Genomic DNA, 16,522 nt, shown 5'->3' with positions numbered 1-16,522 from the left:
GCCTGATGTACTCTGGTTTCTCTTCAGAACGTAAAAATCTTTCGCCTTTTACTAAAGATTTCCGTGGAGAGGAGCAAAACTGAGTTTTATGGCAATTTTTGCATGCTCCAGCTTGCTGGGGGTTCCTTCTTTGGGTTGAACGACAGAATGAGCGGGAGGTGGCTGTAGTGGGAGGCTGACTCCTGTGGCTGCTGCTGGGAGGGAGGCGGTCCTCATTTGAATATTGTGGCCATGGACGGCCCGCTTTTTGGGGAGCAGGAAGCTCGTTTGAAGGGGTGACCCTCTGGTGGAAAGGAGGGCTCAGAGAAGGGAGCAGCCTGGGGAAGATGGCCTCTCGCCGGGCTGGCTGTGTGGTACCGTTTGGTTTAGCCATCATCAACCCCCTGCCTCCCCTTTTCTAGGAGGTCTCCCCGGGCCAAGTGAGGGCTGCGGCCAGGGTGTTAGGTCGGGAGGAGGCCCTTGCCTGATATACTCTGGTTTCTCTTCAGAACGTAAAAATCTTTCGCCTTTTACTAAAGATTTCCGTGGAGAGGAGCAAAACTGAGTTTTATGGCAATTTTTGCATGCTCCAGCTTGCTGGGGTTTCCTTCTTTGGGTTGAACGACAGAATGAGCGGGAGGTGGCTGTAGTGGGAGGCTGACTCCTGTGGCTGCTGCTGGGAGGGAGGCGGTCCTCATTTGAATATTGTGGCCATGGACGGCCCGCTTTTTGGGGAGCAGGAAGCTCGTTTGAAGGGGTGACCCTCTGGTGGAAAGGAGGGCTCAGAGAAGGGAGCAGCCTGGGGAAGATGGCCTCTCGCCGGGCTGGCTGTGTGGTACCGTTTGGTTTAGCCATCATCAACCCCCTGCCTCCCCTTTTCTAGGAGGTCTCCCCGGGCCAAGTGAGGGCTGCGGCCAGGGTGTTAGGTCGGGAGGAGGCCCTTGCCTGATATACTCTGGTTTCTCTTCAGAACGTAAAAATCTTTCGCCTTTTACTAAAGATTTCCGTGGAGAGGAGCAAAACTTAGTTTTATGGCAATTTTTGCATGCTCCAGCTTGCTGGGGTTTCCTTCTTTGGGTTGAACGACAGAATGAGCGGGAGGTGGCTGTAGTGGGAGGCTGACTCCTGTGGCTGCTGCTGGGAGGGAGGCGGTCCTCATTTGAATATTGTGGCCATGGACGGCCCGCTTTTTGGGGAGCAGGAAGCTCGTTTGAAGGGGTGACCCTCTGGTGGAAAGGAGGGCTCAGAGAAGGGAGCAGCCTGGGGAAGATGGCCTCTCGCCGGGCTGGCTGTGTGGTACCGTTTGGTTTAGCCATCATCAACCCCCTGCCTCCCCTTTTCTAGGAGGTCTCCCCGGGCCAAGTGAGGGCTGCGGCCAGGGTGTTAGGTCGGGAGGAGGCCCTTGCCTGATATACTCTGGTTTCTCTTCAGAACGTAAAAATCTTTCGCCTTTTACTAAAGATTTCCGTGGAGAGGAGCAAAACTGAGTTTTATGGCAATTTTTGCATGCTCCAGCTTGCTGGGGTTTCCTTCTTTGGGTTGAATGACAGAATGAGCGGGAGGTGGCTGTAGTGGGAGGCTGACTCCTGTGGCTGCTGCTGGGAGGGAGGCGGTCCTCATTTGAATATTGTGGCCATGGATGGCCCGCTTTTTGGGGAGCAGGAAGCTCGTTTGAAGGGGTGACCCTCTGGTGGAAAGGAGGGCTCAGAGAAGGGAGCAGCCTGGGGAAGATGGCCTCTCGCCGGGCTGGCTGTGTGGTACCGTTTGGTTTAGCCATCATCAACCCCCTGCCTCCCCTTTTCTAGGAGGTCTCCCCGGGCCAAGTGAGGGCTGCGGCCAGGGTGTTAGGTCGGGAGGAGGCCCTTGCCTGATATACTCTGGTTTCTCTTCAGAACGTAAAAATCTTTTGCCTTTTACTAAAGATTTCCGTGGAGAGGAGCAAAACTGAGTTTTATGGCAATTTTTGCATGCTCCAGCTTGCTGGGGTTTCCTTCTTTGGGTTGAACGACAGAATGAGCGGGAGGTGGCTGTAGTGGGAGGCTGACTCCTGTGGCTGCTGCTGGGAGGGAGGCGGTCCTCATTTGAATATTGTGGCCATGGACGGCCCGTTTTTTGGGGAGCAGGAAGCTCGTTTGAAGGGGTGACCCTCTGGTGGAAAGGAGGGCTCAGAGAAGGGAGCAGCCTGGGGAAGATGGCCTCTCGCCGGGCTGGCTGTGTGGTACCGTTTGGTTTAGCCATCATCAACCCCCTGCCTCCCCTTTTCTAGGAGGTCTCCCCGGGCCAAGTGAGGGCTGCGGCCAGGGTGTTAGGTCGGGAGGAGGCCCTTGCCTGATATACTCTGGTTTCTCTTCAGAACGTAAAAATCTTTCGCCTTTTACTAAAGATTTCCGTGGAGAGGAGCAAAACTGAGTTTTATGGCAATTTTTGCATGCTCCAGCTTGCTGGGGTTTCCTTCTTTGGGTTGAACGACAGAATGAGCGGGAGGTGGCTGTAGTGGGAGGCTGACTCCTGTGGCTGCTGCTGGGAGGGAGGCGGTCCTCATTTGAATATTGTGGCCATGGACGGCCCGCTTTTTGGGGAGCAGGAAGCTCGTTTGAAGGGGTGACCCTCTGGTGGAAAGGAGGGCTCAGAGAAGGGAGCAGCCTGGGGAAGATGGCCTCTCGCCGGGCTGGCTGTGTGGTACCGTTTGGTTTAGCCATCATCAACCCCCTGCCTCCCCTTTTCTAGGAGGTCTCCCCGGGCCAAGTGAGGGCTGCGGCCAGGGTGTTAGGTCGGGAGGAGGCCCTTGCCTGATATACTCTGGTTTCTCTTCAGAACGTAAAAATCTTTCGCCTTTTACTAAAGATTTCCGTGGAGAGGAGCAAAACTGAGTTTTATGGCAATTTTTGCATGCTCCGGCTTGCTGGGGTTTCCTTCTTTGGGTTGAACGACAGAATGAGCGGGAGGTGGCTGTAGTGGGAGGCTGACTCCTGTGGCTGCTGCTGGGAGGGAGGCGGTCCTCATTTGAATATTGTGGCCATGGACGGCCCGCTTTTTGGGGAGCACGAAGCTCGTTTGAAGGGGTGACCCTCTGGTGGAAAGGAGGGCTCAGAGAAGGGAGCAGCCTGGGGAAGATGGCCTCTCGCCGGGCTGGCTGTGTGGTACCGTTTGGTTTAGCCATCATCAACCCCCTGCCTCCCCTTTTCTAGGAGGTCTCCCCGGGCCAAGTGAGGGCTGCGGCCAGGGTGTTAGGTCGGGAGGAGGCCCTTGCCTGATATACTCTGGTTTCTCTTCAGAACGTAAAAATCTTTCGCCTTTTACTAAAGATTTCCGTGGAGAGGAGCAAAACTGAGTTTTATGGCAATTTTTGCATGCTCCAGCTTGCTGGGGTTTCCTTCTTTGGGTTGAACGACAGAATGAGCGGGAGGTGGCTGTAGTGGGAGGCTGACTACTGTGGCTGCTGCTGGGAGGGAGGCGGTCCTCATTTGAATATTGTGGCCATGGACGGCCTGCTTTTTGGGGAGCAGGAAGCTCGTTTGAAGGGGTGACCCTCTGGTGGAAAGGAGGGCTCAGAGAAGGGAGCAGACTGGGGAAGATGGCCTCTCGCCGGGCTGGCTGTGTGGTACCGTTTGGTTTAGCCATCATCAACCCCCTGCCTCCCCTTTTCTAGGAGGTCTCCCCGGGCCAAGTGAGGGCTGCGGCCAGGGTGTTAGGTCGGGAGGAGGCCCTTGCCTGATATACTCTGGTTTCTCTTCAGAACGTAAAAATCTTTCGCCTTTTACTAAAGATTTCCGTGGAGAGGAGCAAAACTGAGTTTTATGGCAATTTTTGCATGCTCCAGCTTGCTGGGGTTTCCTTCTTTGGGTTGAACGACAGAATGAGCGGGAGGTGGCTGTAGTGGGAGGCTGACTCCTGTGGCTGCGGGTGGGAGGGAGGCGGTCCTCATTTGAATATTGTGGCCATGGACGGCCCGCTTTTTGGGGAGCAGGAAGCTCGTTTGAAGGGGTGACCCTCTGGTGGAAAGGAGGGCTCAGAGAAGGGAGCAGCCTGGGGAAGATGGCCTCTCGCCGGGCTGGCTGTGTGGTACCGTTTGGTTTAGCCATCATCAACCCCCTGCCTCCCCTTTTCTAGGAGGTCTCCCCGGGCCAAGTGAGGGCTGCGGCCAGGGTGTTAGGTCGGGAGGAGGCCCTTGCCTAATATATTCTGGTTTCTCTTCAAAACGTAAAAATCTTTCGCCTTTTACTAAAGATTTCCGTGGAGAGGAGCAAAACTGAGTTTTATGGCAATTTTTGCATGCTCCAGCTTGCTGGGGTTTCCTTCTTTGGGTTGAACGACAGAATGAGCGGGAGGTGGCTGTAGTGGGAGGCTGACTCCTGTGGCTGCTGCTGGGAGGGAGCCGGTCCTCATTTGAATATTGTGGCCATGGACGGCCCGCTTTTTGGGGAGCAGGAAGCTCGTTTGAAGGGGTGACCCTCTGGTGGAAAGGAGGGCTCAGAGAAGGGAGCAGCCTGGGGAAGATGGCCTCTCGCCGGGCTGGCTGTGTGGTACCGTTTGGTTTAGCCATCATCAACCCCCTGCCTCCCCTTTTCTAGGAGGTCTCCCCGGGCCAAGTGAGGGCTGCGGCCAGGGTGTTAGGTCGGGAGGAGGCCCTTGCCTGATATACTCTGGTTTCTCTTCAGAACGTAAAAATCTTTCGCCTTTTACTAAAGATTTCCGTGGAGAGGAGCAAAACTGAGTTTTATGGCAATTTTTGCATGCTCCAGCTTGCTGGGGTTTCCTTCTTTGGGTTGAACGACAGAATGAGCGGGAGATGGCTGTAGTGGGAGGCTGACTCCTGTGGCTGCTGCTGGGAGGGAGGCGGTCCTCATTTGAATATTGTGGCCATGGACGGCCCGCTTTTTGGGACGCAGGAAGCTCGTTTGAAGGGGTGACCCTCTGGTGGAAAGGAGGGCTCAGAGAAGGGAGCAGCCTGGGGAAGATGGCCTCTCGCCGGGCTGGCTGTGTGGTACCGTTTGGTTTAGCCATCATCAACCCCCTGCCTCCCCTTTTCTAGGAGGTCTCCCCGGGCCAAGTGAGGGCTGCGGCCAGGGTGTTAGGTCGGGAGGAGGCCCTTGCCTGATATACTCTGGTTTCTCTTCAGAATGTAAAAATCTTTCGCCTTTTACTAAAGATTTCCGTGGAGAGGAGCAAAACTGAGTTTTATGGCAATTTTTGCATGCTCCAGCTTGCTGGGGTTTCCTTCTTTGGGTTGAACGACAGAATGAGCGGGAGGTGGCTGTAGTGGGAGGCTGACTCCTGTGGCTGCTGCTGGGAGGGAGGTGGTCCTCATTTGAATATTGTGGCCATGGACGGCCCGCTTTTTGGGGAGCAGGAAGCTCGTTTGAAGGGGTGACCCTCTGGTGGAAAGGAGGGCTCAGAGAAGGGAGCAGCCTGGGGAAGATGGCCTCTCGCCGGGCTGGCTGTGTGGTACCGTTTGGTTTAGCCATCATCAACCCCCTGCCTCCCCTTTTCTAGGAGGTCTCCCCGGGCCAAGTGAGGGCTGCGGCCAGGGTGTTAGGTCGGGAGGAGGCCCTTGCCTGATAAACTCTGGTTTCTCTTCAAAACGTAAAAATCTTTCGCCTTTTACTAAAGATTTCCGTGGAGAGGAGCAAAACTGAGTTTTATGGCAATTTTTGCATGCTCCAGCTTGCTGGGGTTTCCTTCTTTGGGTTGAACGACAGAATGAGCGGGAGGTGGCTGTAGTGGGAGGCTGACTACTGTGGCTGCTGCTGGGAGGGAGGCGGTCCTCATTTGAATATTGTGGCCATGGACGGCCCGCTTTTTGGGGAGCAGGAAGCTCGTTTGAAGGGGTGACCCTCTGGTGGAAAGGAGGGCTCAGAGAAGGGAGCAGCCTGGGGAAGATGGCCTCTCGCCGGGCTGGCTGTGTGGTACCGTTTGGTTTAGCCATCATCAACCCCCTGCCTCCCCTTTTCTAGGAGGTCTCCCCGGGCCAAGTGAGGGCTGCGGCCAGGGTGTTAGGTCGGGAGGAGGCCCTTGCCTGATATACTCTGGTTTCTCTTCAGAACGTAAAAATCTTTCGCCTTTTACTAAAGATTTCCGTGGAGAGGAGCAAAACTGAGTTTTATGGCAATTTTTGCATGCTCCAGCTTGCTGGGGTTTCCTTCTTTGGGTTGAACGACAGAATGAGCGGGAGGTGGCTGTAGTGGGAGGCTGACTCCTGTGGCTGCTGCTGGGAGGGAGGCGGTCCTCATTTGAATATTGTGGCCATGGACGGCCCGCTTTTTGGGGAGCAGGAAGCTCGTTTGAAGGGGTGACCCTCTGGTGGAAAGGAGGGCTCAGAGAAGGGAGCAGCCTGGGGAAGATGGCCTCTCGCCGGGCTGGCTGTGTGGTACCGTTTGGTTTAGCCATCATCAACCCCCTGCCTCCCCTTTTCTAGGAGGTCTCCCCGGGCCAAGTGAGGGCTGCGGCCAGGGTGTTAGGTCGGGAGGAGGCCCTTGCCTGATATACTCTGGTTTCTCTTCAGAACGTAAAAATCTTTCGCCTTTTACTAAAGATTTCCGTGGAGAGGAGCAAAACTGAGTTTTATGGCAATTTTTGCATGCTCCAGCTTGCTGGGGTTTCCTTCTTTGGGTTGAACGACAGAATGAGCGGGAGGTGGCTGTAGTGGGAGGCTGACTCCTGTGGCTGCTGCTGGGAGGGAGGCGGTCCTCATTTGAATATTGTGGCCATGGACGGCCCGTTTTTTGGGGAGCAGGAAGCTCGTTTGAAGGGGTGACCCTCTGGTGGAAAGGAGGGCTCAGAGAAGGGAGCAGCCTGGGGAAGATGGCCTCTCGCCGGGCTGGCTGTGTGGTACCGTTTGGTTTAGCCATCATCAACCCCCTGCCTCCCCTTTTCTAGGAGGTCTCCCCGGGCCAAGTGAGGGCTGCGGCCAGGGTGTTAGGTCGGGAGGAAGCCCTTGCCTGATATACTCTGGTTTCTCTTCAGAACGTAAAAATCTTTCGCCTTTTACTAAAGATTTCCGTGGAGAGGAGCAAAACTGAGTTTTATGGCAATTTTTGCATGCTCCAGCTTGCTGGGGTTTCCTTCTTTGGGTTGAACGACAGAATGAGCGGGAGGTGGCTGTAGTGGGAGGCTGACTCCTGTGGCTGCTGCTGGGAGGGAGGCGGTCCTCATTTGAATATTGTGGCCATGGACGGCCCGCTTTTTGGGGAGCAGGAAGCTCGTTTGAAGGGGTGACCCTCTGGTGGAAAGGAGGGCTCAGAGAAGGGAGCAGCCTGGGGAAGATGGCCTCTCGCCGGGCTGGCTGTGTGGTACCGTTTGGTTTAGCCATCATCAACCCCCTGCCTCCCCTTTTCTAGGAGGTCTCCCCGGGCCAAGTGAGGGCTGCGGCCAGGGTGTTAGGTCGGGAGGAGGCCCTTGACTGATATACTCTGGTTTCTCTTCAGAACGTAAAAATCTTTCGCCTTTTACTAAAGATTTCCGTGGAGAGGAGCAAAACTTAGTTTTATGGCAATTTTTGCATGCTCCAGCTTGCTGGGGTTTCCTTCTTTGGGTTGAACGACAGAATGAGCGGGAGGTGGCTGTAGTGGGAGGCTGACTCCTGTGGCTGCTGCTGGGAGGGAGGCGGTCCTCATTTGAATATTGTGGCCATGGATGGCCCGCTTTTTGGGGAGCAGGAAGCTCGTTTGAAGGGGTGACCCTCTGGTGGAAAGGAGGGCTCAGAGAAGGGAGCAGCCTGGGGAAGATGGCCTCTCGCCGGGCTGGCTGTGTGGTACCGTTTGGTTTAGCCATCATCAACCCCCTGCCTCCCCTTTTCTAGGAGGTCTCCCCGGGCCACGTGAGGGCTGCGGCCAGGGTGTTAGGTCGGGAGGAGGCCCTTGCCTGATATACTCTGGTTTCTCTTCAGAACGTAAAAATCTTTCGCCTTTTACTAAAGATTTCCGTGGAGAGGAGCAAAACTGAGTTTTATGGCAATTTTTGCATGCTCCAGCTTGCTGGGGTTTCCTTCTTTGGGTTGAACGACAGAATGAGCGGGAGGTGGCTGTAGTGGGAGGCTGACTCCTGTGGCTGCTGCTGGGAGGGAGGCGGTCCTCATTTGAATATTGTGGCCATGGACGGCCCGCTTTTTGGGGAGCAGGAAGCTCGTTTGAAGGGGTGACCCTCTGGTGGAAAGGAGGGCTCAGAGAAGGGAGCAGCCTGGGGAAGATGGCCTCTCGCCGGGCTGGCTGTGTGGTACCGTTTGGTTTAGCCATCATCAACCCCCTGCCTCCCCTTTTCTAGGAGGTCTCCCCGGGCCAAGTGAGGGCTGCGGCCAGGGTGTTAGGTCGGGAGGAGGCCCTTGCCTGATATACTCTGGTTTCTCTTCAGAACGTAAAAATCTTTCGCCTTTTACTAAAGATTTCCGTGGAGAGGAGCAAAACTGAGTTTTATGGCAATTATTGCATGCTCCAGCTTGCTGGGGTTTCCTTCTTTGGGTTGAACGACAGAATGAGCGGGAGGTGGCTGTAGTGGGAGGCTGACTCCTGTGGCTGCTGCTGGGAGGGAGGCGGTCCTCATTTGAATATTGTGGCCATGGACGGCCAGCTTTTTGGGGAGCAGGAAGCTCGTTTGAAGGGGTGACCCTCTGGTGGAAAGGAGGGCTCAGAGAAGGGAGCAGCCTGGGGAAGATGGCCTCTCGCCGGGCTGGCTGTGTGGTACCGTTTGGTTTAGCCATCATCAACCCCCTGCCTCCCCTTTTCTAGGAGGTCTCCCCGGGCCAAGTGAGGGCTGCGGCCAGGGTGTTAGGTCGGGAGGAGGCCCTTGCCTGATATACTCTGGTTTCTCTTCAGAATGTAAAAATCTTTCGCCTTTTACTAAAGATTTCCGTGGAGAGGAGCAAAACTGAGTTTTATGGCAATTTTTGCATGCTCCAGCTTGCTGGGGTTTCCTTCTTTGGGTTGAACGACAGAATGAGCGGGAGGTGGCTGTAGTGGGAGGCTGACTCCTGTGGCTGCTGCTGGGAGGGAGGCGGACCTCATTTGAATATTGTGGCCATGGACGGCCCGCTTTTTGGGGAGCAGGAAGCTCGTTTGAAGGGGTGACCCTCTGGTGGAAAGGAGGGCTCAGAGAAGGGAGCAGCCTGGGGAAGATGGCCTCTCGCCGGGCTGGCTGTGTGGTACCGTTTGGTTTAGCCATCATCAACCCCCTGCCTCCCCTTTTCTAGGAGGTCTCCCCGGGCCAAGTGAGGGCTGCGGCCAGGGTGTTAGGTCGGGAGGAGGCCCTTGCCTGATATACTCTGGTTTCTCTTCAGAACGTAAAAATCTTTCGCCTTTTACTAAAGATTTCCGTGGAGAGGAGCAAAACTGAGTTTTATGGCAATTATTGCATGCTCCAGCTTGCTGGGGTTTCCTTCTTTGGGTTGAACGACAGAATGAGCGGGAGGTGGCTGTAGTGGGAGGCTGACTCCTGTGGCTGCTGCTGGGAGGGAGGCGGTCCTCATTTGAATATTGTGGCCATGGACGGCCCGCTTTTTGGGGAGCAGGAAGCTCGTTTGAAGGGGTGACCCTCTGGTGGAAAGGAGGGCTCAGAGAAGGGAGCAGCCTGGGGAAGATGGCCTCTCGCCGGGCTGGCTGTGTGGTACCGTTTGGTTTAGCCATCATCAACCCCCTGCCTCCCCTTTTCTAGGAGGTCTCCCCGGGCCAAGTGAGGGCTGCGGCCAGGGTGTTAGGTCGGGAGGAGGCCCTTGCCTGATATACTCTGGTTTCTCTTCAGAATGTAAAAATCTTTCGCCTTTTACTAAAGATTTCCGTGGAGAGGAGCAAAACTGAGTTTTATGGCAATTTTTGCATGCTCCAGCTTGCTGGGGTTTCCTTCTTTGGGTTGAACGACAGAATGAGCGGGAGGTGGCTGTAGTGGGAGGCTGACTCCTGTGGCTGCTGCTGGGAGGGAGGCGGTCCTCATTTGAATATTGTGGCCATGGACGGCCCGCTTTTTGGGGAGCAGGAAGCTCGTTTGAAGGGGTGACCCTCTGGTGGAAAGGAGGGCTCAGAGAAGGGAGCAGCCTGGGGAAGATGGCCTCTCGCCGGGCTGGCTGTGTGGTACCGTTTGGTTTAGCCATCATCAACCCCCTGCCTCCCCTTTTCTAGGAGGTCTCCCCGGGCCAAGTGAGGGCTGCGGCCCTTGCCTGATATACTCTGGTTTCTCTTCAGAACGTAAAAATCTTTCGCCTTTTACTAAAGATTTCCGTGGAGAGGAGCAAAACTGAGTTTTATGGCAATTTTTGCATGCTCCAGCTTGCTGGGGTTTCCTTCTTTGGGTTGAACGACAGAATGAGCGGGAGGTGGCTGTAGTGGGAGGCTGACTCCTGTGGCTGCTGCTGGGAGGGAGGCGGTCCTCATTTGAATATTGTGGCCATGGACGGCCCGCTTTTTGGGGAGCAGGAAGCTCGTTTGAAGGGGTGACCCTCTGGTGGAAAGGAGGGCTCAGAGAAGGGAGCAGCCTGGGGAAGATGGCCTCTCGCCGGGCTGGCTGTGTGGTACCGTTTGGTTTAGCCATCATCAACCCCCTGCCTCCCCTTTTCTAGGAGGTCTCCCCGGGCCAAGTGAGGGCTGCGGCCAGGGTGTTAGGTCGGGAGGAGGCCCTTGCCTGATATACTCTGGTTTCTCTTCAGAAAGTAAAAATCTTTCGCTTTTTACTAAAGATTTCCGTGGAGAGGAGCAAAACTGAGTTTTATGGCAATCTTTGCATGCTCCAGCTTGCTGGGGTTTCCTTCTTTGGGTTGAACGACAGAATGAGCGGGAGGTGGCTGTAGTGGGAGGCTGACTCCTGTGGCTGCTGCTGGGAGGGAGGCGGTCCTCATTTGAATATTGTGGCCATGGACGGCCCGCTTTTTGGGGAGCAGGAAGCTCGTTTGAAGGGGTGACCCTCTGGTGGAAAGGAGGGCTCAGAGAAGGGAGCAGCCTGGGGAAGATGGCCTCTCGCCGGGCTGGCTGTGTGGTACCGTTTGGTTTAGCCATCATCAACCCCCTGCCTCCCCTTTTCTAGGAGGTCTCCCCGGGCCAAGTGAGGGCTGCGGCCAGGGTGTTAGGTCGGGAGGAGGCCCTTGCCTGATATACTCTGGTTTCTCTTCAGAACGTAAAAATCTTTCGCCTTTTACTAAAGATTTCCATTGAAAAGGAGGAGCAAAACTGAGTTTTATGGCAATTTTTGCATGCTCCAGCTTGCTGGGGTTTCCTTCTTTGGGTTGAACGACAGAATGAGCGGGAGGTGGCTGTAGTGGGAGGCTGACTCCTGTGGCGGCTGCTGGGAGGGAGGCGGTCCTCATTTGAATATTGTGGCCATGGACGGCCCGCTTTTTGGGGAGCAGGAAGCTCGTTTGAAGGGGTGACCCTCTGGTGGAAAGGAGGGCTCAGAGAAGGGAGCAGCCTGGGGAAGATGGCCTCTCGCCGGGCTGGCTGTGTGGTACCGTTTGGTTTAGCCATCATCAACCCCCTGCCTCCCCTTTTCTAGGAGGTCTTCCCGGGCCAAGTGAGGGCTGCGGCCAGGGTGTTAGGTCGGGAGGAGGCCCTTGCCTGATGTACTCTGGTTTCTCTTCAGAACGTAAAAATCTTTCGCCTTTTACTAAAGATTTCCGTGGAGAGGAGCAAAACTGAGTTTTATGGCAATTTTTGCATGCTCCAGCTTGCTGGGGTTTCCTTCTTTGGGTTGAACGACAGAATGAGCGGGAGGTGGCTGTAGTGGGAGGCTGACTCCTGTGGCTGCTGCTGGGAGGGAGGCGGTCCTCATTTGAATATTGTGGCCATGGACGGCCCGCTTTTTGGGGAGCAGGAAGCTCGTTTGAAGGGGTGACCCTCTGGTGGAAAGGAGGGCTCAGAGAAGGGAGCAGCCTGGGGAAGATGGCCTCTCGCCGGGCTGGCTGTGTGGTACCGTTTGGTTTAGCCATCATCAACCCCCTGCCTCCCCTTTTCTAGGAGGTCTCCCCGGGCCAAGTGAGGGCTGCGGCCAGGGTGTTAGGTCGGGAGGAGGCCCTTGCCTGATATACTCTGGTTTCTCTTCAGAACGTAAAAATCTTTCGCCTTTTACTAAAGATTTCCGTGGAGAGGAGCAAAACTGAGTTTTATGGCAATTTTTGCATGCTCCAGCTTGCTGGGGTTTCCTTCTTTGGGTTGAACGACAGAATGAGCGGGAGGTGGCTGTAGTGGGAGGCTGACTCCTGTGGCTGCTGCTGGGAGGGAGGCGGTCCTCATTTGAATATTGTGGCCATGGACGGCCCGCTTTTTGGGGAGCAGGAAGCTCGTTTGAAGGGGTGACCCTCTGGTGGAAAGGAGGGCTCAGAGAAGGGAGCAGCCTGGGGAAGATGGCCTCTCGCCGGGCTGGCTGTGTGGTACCGTTTGGTTTAGCCATCATCAACCCCCTGCCTCCCCTTTTCTAGGAGGTCTCCCCGGGCCAAGTGAGGGCTGCGCCAGGGTGTTAGGTCGGGAGGAGGCCCTTGCCTGATGTACTCTGGTTTCTCTTCAGAACGTAAAAAGCTTTCGCCTTTTACTAAAGATTTCCGTGGAGAGGAGCAAAACTGAGTTTGATGGCAATTTTTGCATGCTCCAGCTTGCTGGGGTTTCCTTCTTTGGGTTGAACGACAGAATGAGCGGGAGGTGGCTGTAGTGGGAGGCTGACTCCTGTGGCTGCTGCTGGGAGGGAGGCGGTCCTCATTTGAATATTGTGGCCATGGACGGCCCTCTTTTTGGGGAGCAGGAAGCTCGTTTGAAGGGGTGACCCTCTGGTGGAAAGGAGGGCTCAGAGAAGGGAGCAGCCTGGGGAAGATGGCCTCTCGCCGGGCTGGCTGTGTGATACCGTTTGGTTTAGCCATCATCAACCCCCTGCCTCCCCTTTTCTAGGAGGTCTCCCCGGGCCAAGTGAGGGCTGCGGCCAGGGTGTTAGGTTGGGAGGAGGCCCTTGCCTGATATACTCTGGTTTCTCTTCAGAACGTAAAAATCTTTCGCCTTTTACTAAAGATTTCCGTGGAGAGGAGCAAAACTTAGTTTTATGGCAATTTTTGCATGCTCCAGCTTGCTGGGGTTTCCTTCTTTGGGTTGAACGACAGAATGAGCGGGAGGTGGCTGTAGTGGGAGGCTGACTCCTGTGGCTGCTGCTGGGAGGGAGGCGGTCCTCATTTGAATATTGTGGCCATGGACGGCCCGCTTTTTGGGGAGCAGGAAGCTCGTTTGAAGGGGTGACCCTCTGGTGGAAAGGAGGGCTCAGAGAAGGGAGCAGCCTGGGGAAGATGGCCTCTCGCCGGGCTGGCTGTGTGGTACCGTTTGGTTTAGCCATCATCAACCCCCTGCCTCCCCTTTTCTAGGAGGTCTCCCCGGGCCAAGTGAGGGCTGCGGCCAGGGTGTTAGGTCGGGAGGAGGCCCTTGCCTGATATACTCTGGTTTCTCTTCAGAACGTAAAAATCTTTCGCCTTTTACTAAAGATTTCCGTGGAGAGGAGCAAAACTGAGTTTTATGGCAATTTTTGCATGCTCCAGCTTGCTGGGGTTTCCTTCTTTGGGTTGAACGACAGAATGAGCGGGAGGTGGCTGTAGTGGGAGGCTGACTACTGTGGCTGCTGCTGGGAGGGAGGCGGTCCTCATTTGAATATTGTGGCCATGGACGGCCCGCTTTTTGGGGAGCAGGAAGCTCGTTTGAAGGGGTGACCCTTTGGTGGAAAGGAGGGCTCAGAGAAGGGAGCAGCCTGGGGAAGATGGCCTCTCGCCGGGCTGGCTGTGTGGTACCGTTTGGTTTAGCCATCATCAACCCCCTGCCTCCCCTTTTCTAGGAGGTCTCCCCGGGCCAAGTGAGGGCTGCGGCCAGGGTGTTAGGTCGGGAGGAGGCCCTTGCCTGATATACTCTGGTTTCTCTTCAGAACGTAAAAATCTTTCGCCTTTTACTAAAGATTTCCGTGGAGAGGAGCAAAACTGAGTTTTATGGCAATTTTTGCATGCTCCAGCTTGCTGGGGTTTCCTTCTTTGGGTTGAACGACAGAATGAGCGGGAGGTGGCTGTAGTGGGAGGCTGACTCCTGTGGCTGCTGCTGGGAGGGAGGCGGTCCTCATTTGAATATTGTGGCCATGGACGGCCCGTTTTTTGGGGAGCAGGAAGCTCGTTTGAAGGGGTGACCCTCTGGTGGAAAGGAGGGCTCAGAGAAGGGAGCAGCCTGGGGAAGATGGCCTCTCGCCGGGCTGGCTGTGTGGTACCGTTTGGTTTAGCCATCATCAACCCCCTGCCTCCCCTTTTCTAGGAGGTCTCCCCGGGCCAAGTGAGGGCTGCGGCCAGGGTGTTAGGTCAGGAGGAGGCCCTTGCCTGATATACTCTGGTTTCTCTTCAGAACGTAAAAATCTTTCGCCTTTTACTAAAGATTTCCGTGGAGAGGAGCAAAACTGAGTTTTATGGCAATTTTTGCATGCTCCAGCTTGCTGGGGTTTCCTTCTTTGGGTTGAACGACAGAATGAGCGGGAGGTGGCAGTAGTGGGAGGCTGACTCCTGTGGCTGCTGCTGGGAGGGAGGCGGTCCTCATTTGAATATTGTGGCCATGGACGGCCCGCTTTTTGGGGAGCAGGAAGCTCGTTTGAAGGGGTGACCCTCTGGTGGAAAGGAGGGCTCAGAGAAGGGAGCAGCCTGGGGAAGATGGCCTCTCGCCGGGCTGGCTGTGTGGTACCGTTTGGTTTAGCCATCATCAACCCCCTGCCTCCCCTTTTCTAGGAGGTCTCCCCGGGCCAAGTGAGGGCTGCGGCCAGGGTGTTAGGTCGGGAGGAGGCCCTTGCCTGATGTACTCTGGTTTCTCTTCAGAACGTAAAAAGCTTTCGCCTTTTACTAAAGATTTCCGTGGAGAGGAGCAAAACTGAGTTTGATGGCAATTTTTGCATGCTCCAGCTTGCTGGGGTTTCCTTCTTTGGGTTGAACGACAGAATGAGCGGGAGGTGGCTGTAGTGGGAGGCTGACTCCTGTGGCTGCTGCTGGGAGGGAGGCGGTCCTCATTTGAATATTGTGGCCATGGACGGCCCGCTTTTTGGGGAGCAGGAAGCTCGTTTGAAGGGGTGACCCTCTGGTGGAAAGGAGGGCTCAGAGAAGGGAGCAGCCTGGGGAAGATGGCCTCTCGCCGGGCTGGCTGTGTGGTACCGTTTGGTTTAGCCATCATCAACCCCCTGCCTCCCCTTTTCTAGGAGGTCTCCCCGGGCCAAGTGAGGGCTGCGGCCAGGGTGTTAGGTCGGGAGGAGGCCCTTGCCTGATATACTCTGGTTTCTCTTCAGAACGTAAAAATCTTTCGCCTTTTACTAAAGATTTCCGTGGAGAGGAGCAAAACTGAGTTTTATGGCAATTTTTGCATGCTCCAGCTTGCTGGGGTTTCCTTCTTTGGGTTAAACGACAGAATGAGCGGGAGGTGGCTGTAGTGGGAGGCTGACTCCTGTGGCTGCTGCTGGGAGGGAGGCGGTCCTCATTTGAATATTGTGGCCATGGACGGCCCGCTTTTTGGGGAGCAGGAAGCTCGTTTGAAGGGGTGACCCTCTGGTGGAAAGGAGGGCTCAGAGAAGGGAGCAGCCTGGGGAAGATGGCCTCTCGCCGGGCTGGCTGTGTGGTACCGTTTGGTTTAGCCATCATCAACCCCCTGCCTCCCCTTTTCTAGGAGGTCTCCCCGGGCCAAGTGAGGGCTGCGGCCAGGGTGTTAGGTCGGGAGGAGGCCCTTGCCTGATATACTCTGGTTTCTCTTCAGAACGTAAAAATCTTTCGCCTTTTACTAAAGATTTCCGTGGAGAGGAGCAAAACTGAGTTTTATGGCAATTTTTGCATGCTCCAGCTTGCTGGGGTTTCCTTCTTTGGGTTGAACGACAGAATGAGCGGGAGGTGGCTGTAGTGGGAGGCTGACTCCTGTGGCTGCTGCTGGGAGGGAGGCGGTCCTCATTTGAATATTGTGGCCATGGACGGCCCGCTTTTTGGGGAGCAGGAAGCTCGTTTGAAGGGGTGACCCTCTGGTGGAAAGGAGGGCTCAGAGAAGGGAGCAGCCTGGGGAAGATGGCCTCTCGCCGGGCTGGCTGTGTGGTACCGTTTGGTTTAGCCATCAACAACCCCCTGCCTCCCCTTTTCTAGGAGGTCTCCCCGGGCCAAGTGAGGGCTGCGGCCAGGGTGTTAGGTCGGGAGGAGGCCCTTGCCTGATATACTCTGGTTTCTCTTCAGAACGTAAAAATCTTTCGCCTTTTACTAAAGATTTCCGTGGAGAGGAGCAAAACTGAGTTTTATGGCAATTTTTGCATGCTCCAGCTTGCTGGGGTTTTCTTCTTTGGGTTGAACGACAGAATGAGCGGGAGGTGGCTGTAGTGGGAGGCTGACTCCTGTGGCTGCTGCTGGGAGGGAGGCGGTCCTCATTTGAATATTGTGGCCATGGACGGCCCGCTTTTTGGGGAGCAGGAAGCTCGTTTGAAGGGGTGACCCTCTGGTGGAAAGGAGGGCTCAGAGAAGGGAGCAGCCTGGGGAAGATGGCCTCTCGCCGGGCTGGCTGTGTTGTACCGTTTGGTTTAGCCATCATCAACCCCCTGCCTCCCCTTTTCTAGGAGGTCT

General features: G+C 55.5%; 36 non-coding genes across 36 annotated transcripts; all 36 read left to right on the top strand.

The window, feature by feature from the left end:
• Positions 1-7: 7 nt before the first annotated feature.
• On the top strand, positions 8-123 carry LOC142297696 (U5 spliceosomal RNA). The gene has a single exon (XR_012751970.1). It is a non-coding gene; the product is annotated as a U5 spliceosomal RNA (small nuclear RNA).
• Positions 124-468: 345 nt separating this feature from the next.
• Positions 469-584, top strand: LOC142298209 (U5 spliceosomal RNA). Its single transcript, XR_012752420.1, has one exon. It is a non-coding gene; the product is annotated as a U5 spliceosomal RNA (small nuclear RNA).
• A 345-nt stretch (positions 585-929) lies between these two features.
• On the top strand, positions 930-1,045 carry LOC142297811 (U5 spliceosomal RNA). Its single transcript, XR_012752081.1, has one exon. It is a non-coding gene; the product is annotated as a U5 spliceosomal RNA (small nuclear RNA).
• A 345-nt stretch (positions 1,046-1,390) lies between these two features.
• On the top strand, positions 1,391-1,506 carry LOC142298208 (U5 spliceosomal RNA). The gene has a single exon (XR_012752419.1). It is a non-coding gene; the product is annotated as a U5 spliceosomal RNA (small nuclear RNA).
• A 345-nt stretch (positions 1,507-1,851) lies between these two features.
• Positions 1,852-1,967, top strand: LOC142297562 (U5 spliceosomal RNA). The gene has a single exon (XR_012751841.1). It is a non-coding gene; the product is annotated as a U5 spliceosomal RNA (small nuclear RNA).
• Positions 1,968-2,312: 345 nt separating this feature from the next.
• LOC142298207 (U5 spliceosomal RNA) lies at positions 2,313-2,428 on the top strand. Its single transcript, XR_012752418.1, has one exon. It is a non-coding gene; the product is annotated as a U5 spliceosomal RNA (small nuclear RNA).
• A 345-nt stretch (positions 2,429-2,773) lies between these two features.
• LOC142297609 (U5 spliceosomal RNA) lies at positions 2,774-2,889 on the top strand. Its single transcript, XR_012751887.1, has one exon. It is a non-coding gene; the product is annotated as a U5 spliceosomal RNA (small nuclear RNA).
• Positions 2,890-3,234: 345 nt separating this feature from the next.
• LOC142298206 (U5 spliceosomal RNA) lies at positions 3,235-3,350 on the top strand. Its single transcript, XR_012752417.1, has one exon. It is a non-coding gene; the product is annotated as a U5 spliceosomal RNA (small nuclear RNA).
• A 345-nt stretch (positions 3,351-3,695) lies between these two features.
• LOC142298204 (U5 spliceosomal RNA) lies at positions 3,696-3,811 on the top strand. The gene has a single exon (XR_012752415.1). It is a non-coding gene; the product is annotated as a U5 spliceosomal RNA (small nuclear RNA).
• A 345-nt stretch (positions 3,812-4,156) lies between these two features.
• Positions 4,157-4,272, top strand: LOC142297615 (U5 spliceosomal RNA). The gene has a single exon (XR_012751893.1). It is a non-coding gene; the product is annotated as a U5 spliceosomal RNA (small nuclear RNA).
• Positions 4,273-4,617: 345 nt separating this feature from the next.
• On the top strand, positions 4,618-4,733 carry LOC142298203 (U5 spliceosomal RNA). Its single transcript, XR_012752414.1, has one exon. It is a non-coding gene; the product is annotated as a U5 spliceosomal RNA (small nuclear RNA).
• A 345-nt stretch (positions 4,734-5,078) lies between these two features.
• LOC142297643 (U5 spliceosomal RNA) lies at positions 5,079-5,194 on the top strand. Its single transcript, XR_012751920.1, has one exon. It is a non-coding gene; the product is annotated as a U5 spliceosomal RNA (small nuclear RNA).
• A 345-nt stretch (positions 5,195-5,539) lies between these two features.
• Positions 5,540-5,655, top strand: LOC142297518 (U5 spliceosomal RNA). Its single transcript, XR_012751800.1, has one exon. It is a non-coding gene; the product is annotated as a U5 spliceosomal RNA (small nuclear RNA).
• Positions 5,656-6,000: 345 nt separating this feature from the next.
• Positions 6,001-6,116, top strand: LOC142298202 (U5 spliceosomal RNA). Its single transcript, XR_012752413.1, has one exon. It is a non-coding gene; the product is annotated as a U5 spliceosomal RNA (small nuclear RNA).
• A 345-nt stretch (positions 6,117-6,461) lies between these two features.
• On the top strand, positions 6,462-6,577 carry LOC142298201 (U5 spliceosomal RNA). Its single transcript, XR_012752412.1, has one exon. It is a non-coding gene; the product is annotated as a U5 spliceosomal RNA (small nuclear RNA).
• Positions 6,578-6,922: 345 nt separating this feature from the next.
• Positions 6,923-7,038, top strand: LOC142298200 (U5 spliceosomal RNA). Its single transcript, XR_012752411.1, has one exon. It is a non-coding gene; the product is annotated as a U5 spliceosomal RNA (small nuclear RNA).
• Positions 7,039-7,383: 345 nt separating this feature from the next.
• LOC142297809 (U5 spliceosomal RNA) lies at positions 7,384-7,499 on the top strand. The gene has a single exon (XR_012752080.1). It is a non-coding gene; the product is annotated as a U5 spliceosomal RNA (small nuclear RNA).
• Positions 7,500-7,844: 345 nt separating this feature from the next.
• Positions 7,845-7,960, top strand: LOC142298199 (U5 spliceosomal RNA). Its single transcript, XR_012752410.1, has one exon. It is a non-coding gene; the product is annotated as a U5 spliceosomal RNA (small nuclear RNA).
• A 345-nt stretch (positions 7,961-8,305) lies between these two features.
• LOC142297700 (U5 spliceosomal RNA) lies at positions 8,306-8,421 on the top strand. Its single transcript, XR_012751974.1, has one exon. It is a non-coding gene; the product is annotated as a U5 spliceosomal RNA (small nuclear RNA).
• A 345-nt stretch (positions 8,422-8,766) lies between these two features.
• On the top strand, positions 8,767-8,882 carry LOC142297642 (U5 spliceosomal RNA). Its single transcript, XR_012751919.1, has one exon. It is a non-coding gene; the product is annotated as a U5 spliceosomal RNA (small nuclear RNA).
• Positions 8,883-9,227: 345 nt separating this feature from the next.
• On the top strand, positions 9,228-9,343 carry LOC142297699 (U5 spliceosomal RNA). Its single transcript, XR_012751973.1, has one exon. It is a non-coding gene; the product is annotated as a U5 spliceosomal RNA (small nuclear RNA).
• Positions 9,344-9,688: 345 nt separating this feature from the next.
• On the top strand, positions 9,689-9,804 carry LOC142297641 (U5 spliceosomal RNA). The gene has a single exon (XR_012751918.1). It is a non-coding gene; the product is annotated as a U5 spliceosomal RNA (small nuclear RNA).
• Positions 9,805-10,125: 321 nt separating this feature from the next.
• On the top strand, positions 10,126-10,241 carry LOC142298198 (U5 spliceosomal RNA). Its single transcript, XR_012752409.1, has one exon. It is a non-coding gene; the product is annotated as a U5 spliceosomal RNA (small nuclear RNA).
• A 345-nt stretch (positions 10,242-10,586) lies between these two features.
• Positions 10,587-10,702, top strand: LOC142297856 (U5 spliceosomal RNA). Its single transcript, XR_012752122.1, has one exon. It is a non-coding gene; the product is annotated as a U5 spliceosomal RNA (small nuclear RNA).
• A 345-nt stretch (positions 10,703-11,047) lies between these two features.
• LOC142297893 (U5 spliceosomal RNA) lies at positions 11,048-11,167 on the top strand. Its single transcript, XR_012752158.1, has one exon. It is a non-coding gene; the product is annotated as a U5 spliceosomal RNA (small nuclear RNA).
• A 345-nt stretch (positions 11,168-11,512) lies between these two features.
• LOC142297592 (U5 spliceosomal RNA) lies at positions 11,513-11,628 on the top strand. Its single transcript, XR_012751870.1, has one exon. It is a non-coding gene; the product is annotated as a U5 spliceosomal RNA (small nuclear RNA).
• A 345-nt stretch (positions 11,629-11,973) lies between these two features.
• On the top strand, positions 11,974-12,089 carry LOC142298197 (U5 spliceosomal RNA). The gene has a single exon (XR_012752408.1). It is a non-coding gene; the product is annotated as a U5 spliceosomal RNA (small nuclear RNA).
• A 344-nt stretch (positions 12,090-12,433) lies between these two features.
• LOC142297855 (U5 spliceosomal RNA) lies at positions 12,434-12,549 on the top strand. The gene has a single exon (XR_012752121.1). It is a non-coding gene; the product is annotated as a U5 spliceosomal RNA (small nuclear RNA).
• Positions 12,550-12,894: 345 nt separating this feature from the next.
• Positions 12,895-13,010, top strand: LOC142297808 (U5 spliceosomal RNA). The gene has a single exon (XR_012752079.1). It is a non-coding gene; the product is annotated as a U5 spliceosomal RNA (small nuclear RNA).
• A 345-nt stretch (positions 13,011-13,355) lies between these two features.
• LOC142298196 (U5 spliceosomal RNA) lies at positions 13,356-13,471 on the top strand. The gene has a single exon (XR_012752407.1). It is a non-coding gene; the product is annotated as a U5 spliceosomal RNA (small nuclear RNA).
• Positions 13,472-13,816: 345 nt separating this feature from the next.
• On the top strand, positions 13,817-13,932 carry LOC142298194 (U5 spliceosomal RNA). Its single transcript, XR_012752406.1, has one exon. It is a non-coding gene; the product is annotated as a U5 spliceosomal RNA (small nuclear RNA).
• A 345-nt stretch (positions 13,933-14,277) lies between these two features.
• On the top strand, positions 14,278-14,393 carry LOC142298192 (U5 spliceosomal RNA). The gene has a single exon (XR_012752404.1). It is a non-coding gene; the product is annotated as a U5 spliceosomal RNA (small nuclear RNA).
• Positions 14,394-14,738: 345 nt separating this feature from the next.
• Positions 14,739-14,854, top strand: LOC142297854 (U5 spliceosomal RNA). Its single transcript, XR_012752120.1, has one exon. It is a non-coding gene; the product is annotated as a U5 spliceosomal RNA (small nuclear RNA).
• A 345-nt stretch (positions 14,855-15,199) lies between these two features.
• LOC142298191 (U5 spliceosomal RNA) lies at positions 15,200-15,315 on the top strand. Its single transcript, XR_012752403.1, has one exon. It is a non-coding gene; the product is annotated as a U5 spliceosomal RNA (small nuclear RNA).
• Positions 15,316-15,660: 345 nt separating this feature from the next.
• Positions 15,661-15,776, top strand: LOC142298190 (U5 spliceosomal RNA). The gene has a single exon (XR_012752402.1). It is a non-coding gene; the product is annotated as a U5 spliceosomal RNA (small nuclear RNA).
• A 345-nt stretch (positions 15,777-16,121) lies between these two features.
• Positions 16,122-16,237, top strand: LOC142298189 (U5 spliceosomal RNA). Its single transcript, XR_012752401.1, has one exon. It is a non-coding gene; the product is annotated as a U5 spliceosomal RNA (small nuclear RNA).
• Positions 16,238-16,522: the final 285 nt, after the last annotated feature.

The sequence above is a fragment of the Anomaloglossus baeobatrachus genome, chromosome 3 (assembly GCF_048569485.1).
Source record: "Anomaloglossus baeobatrachus isolate aAnoBae1 chromosome 3, aAnoBae1.hap1, whole genome shotgun sequence".
Lineage (NCBI taxonomy): Eukaryota > Metazoa > Chordata > Amphibia > Anura > Aromobatidae > Anomaloglossus > Anomaloglossus baeobatrachus.
Note: the sequence above shows the minus strand (reverse complement) of the source record. Positions and strands in the feature narration are given on the sequence as shown.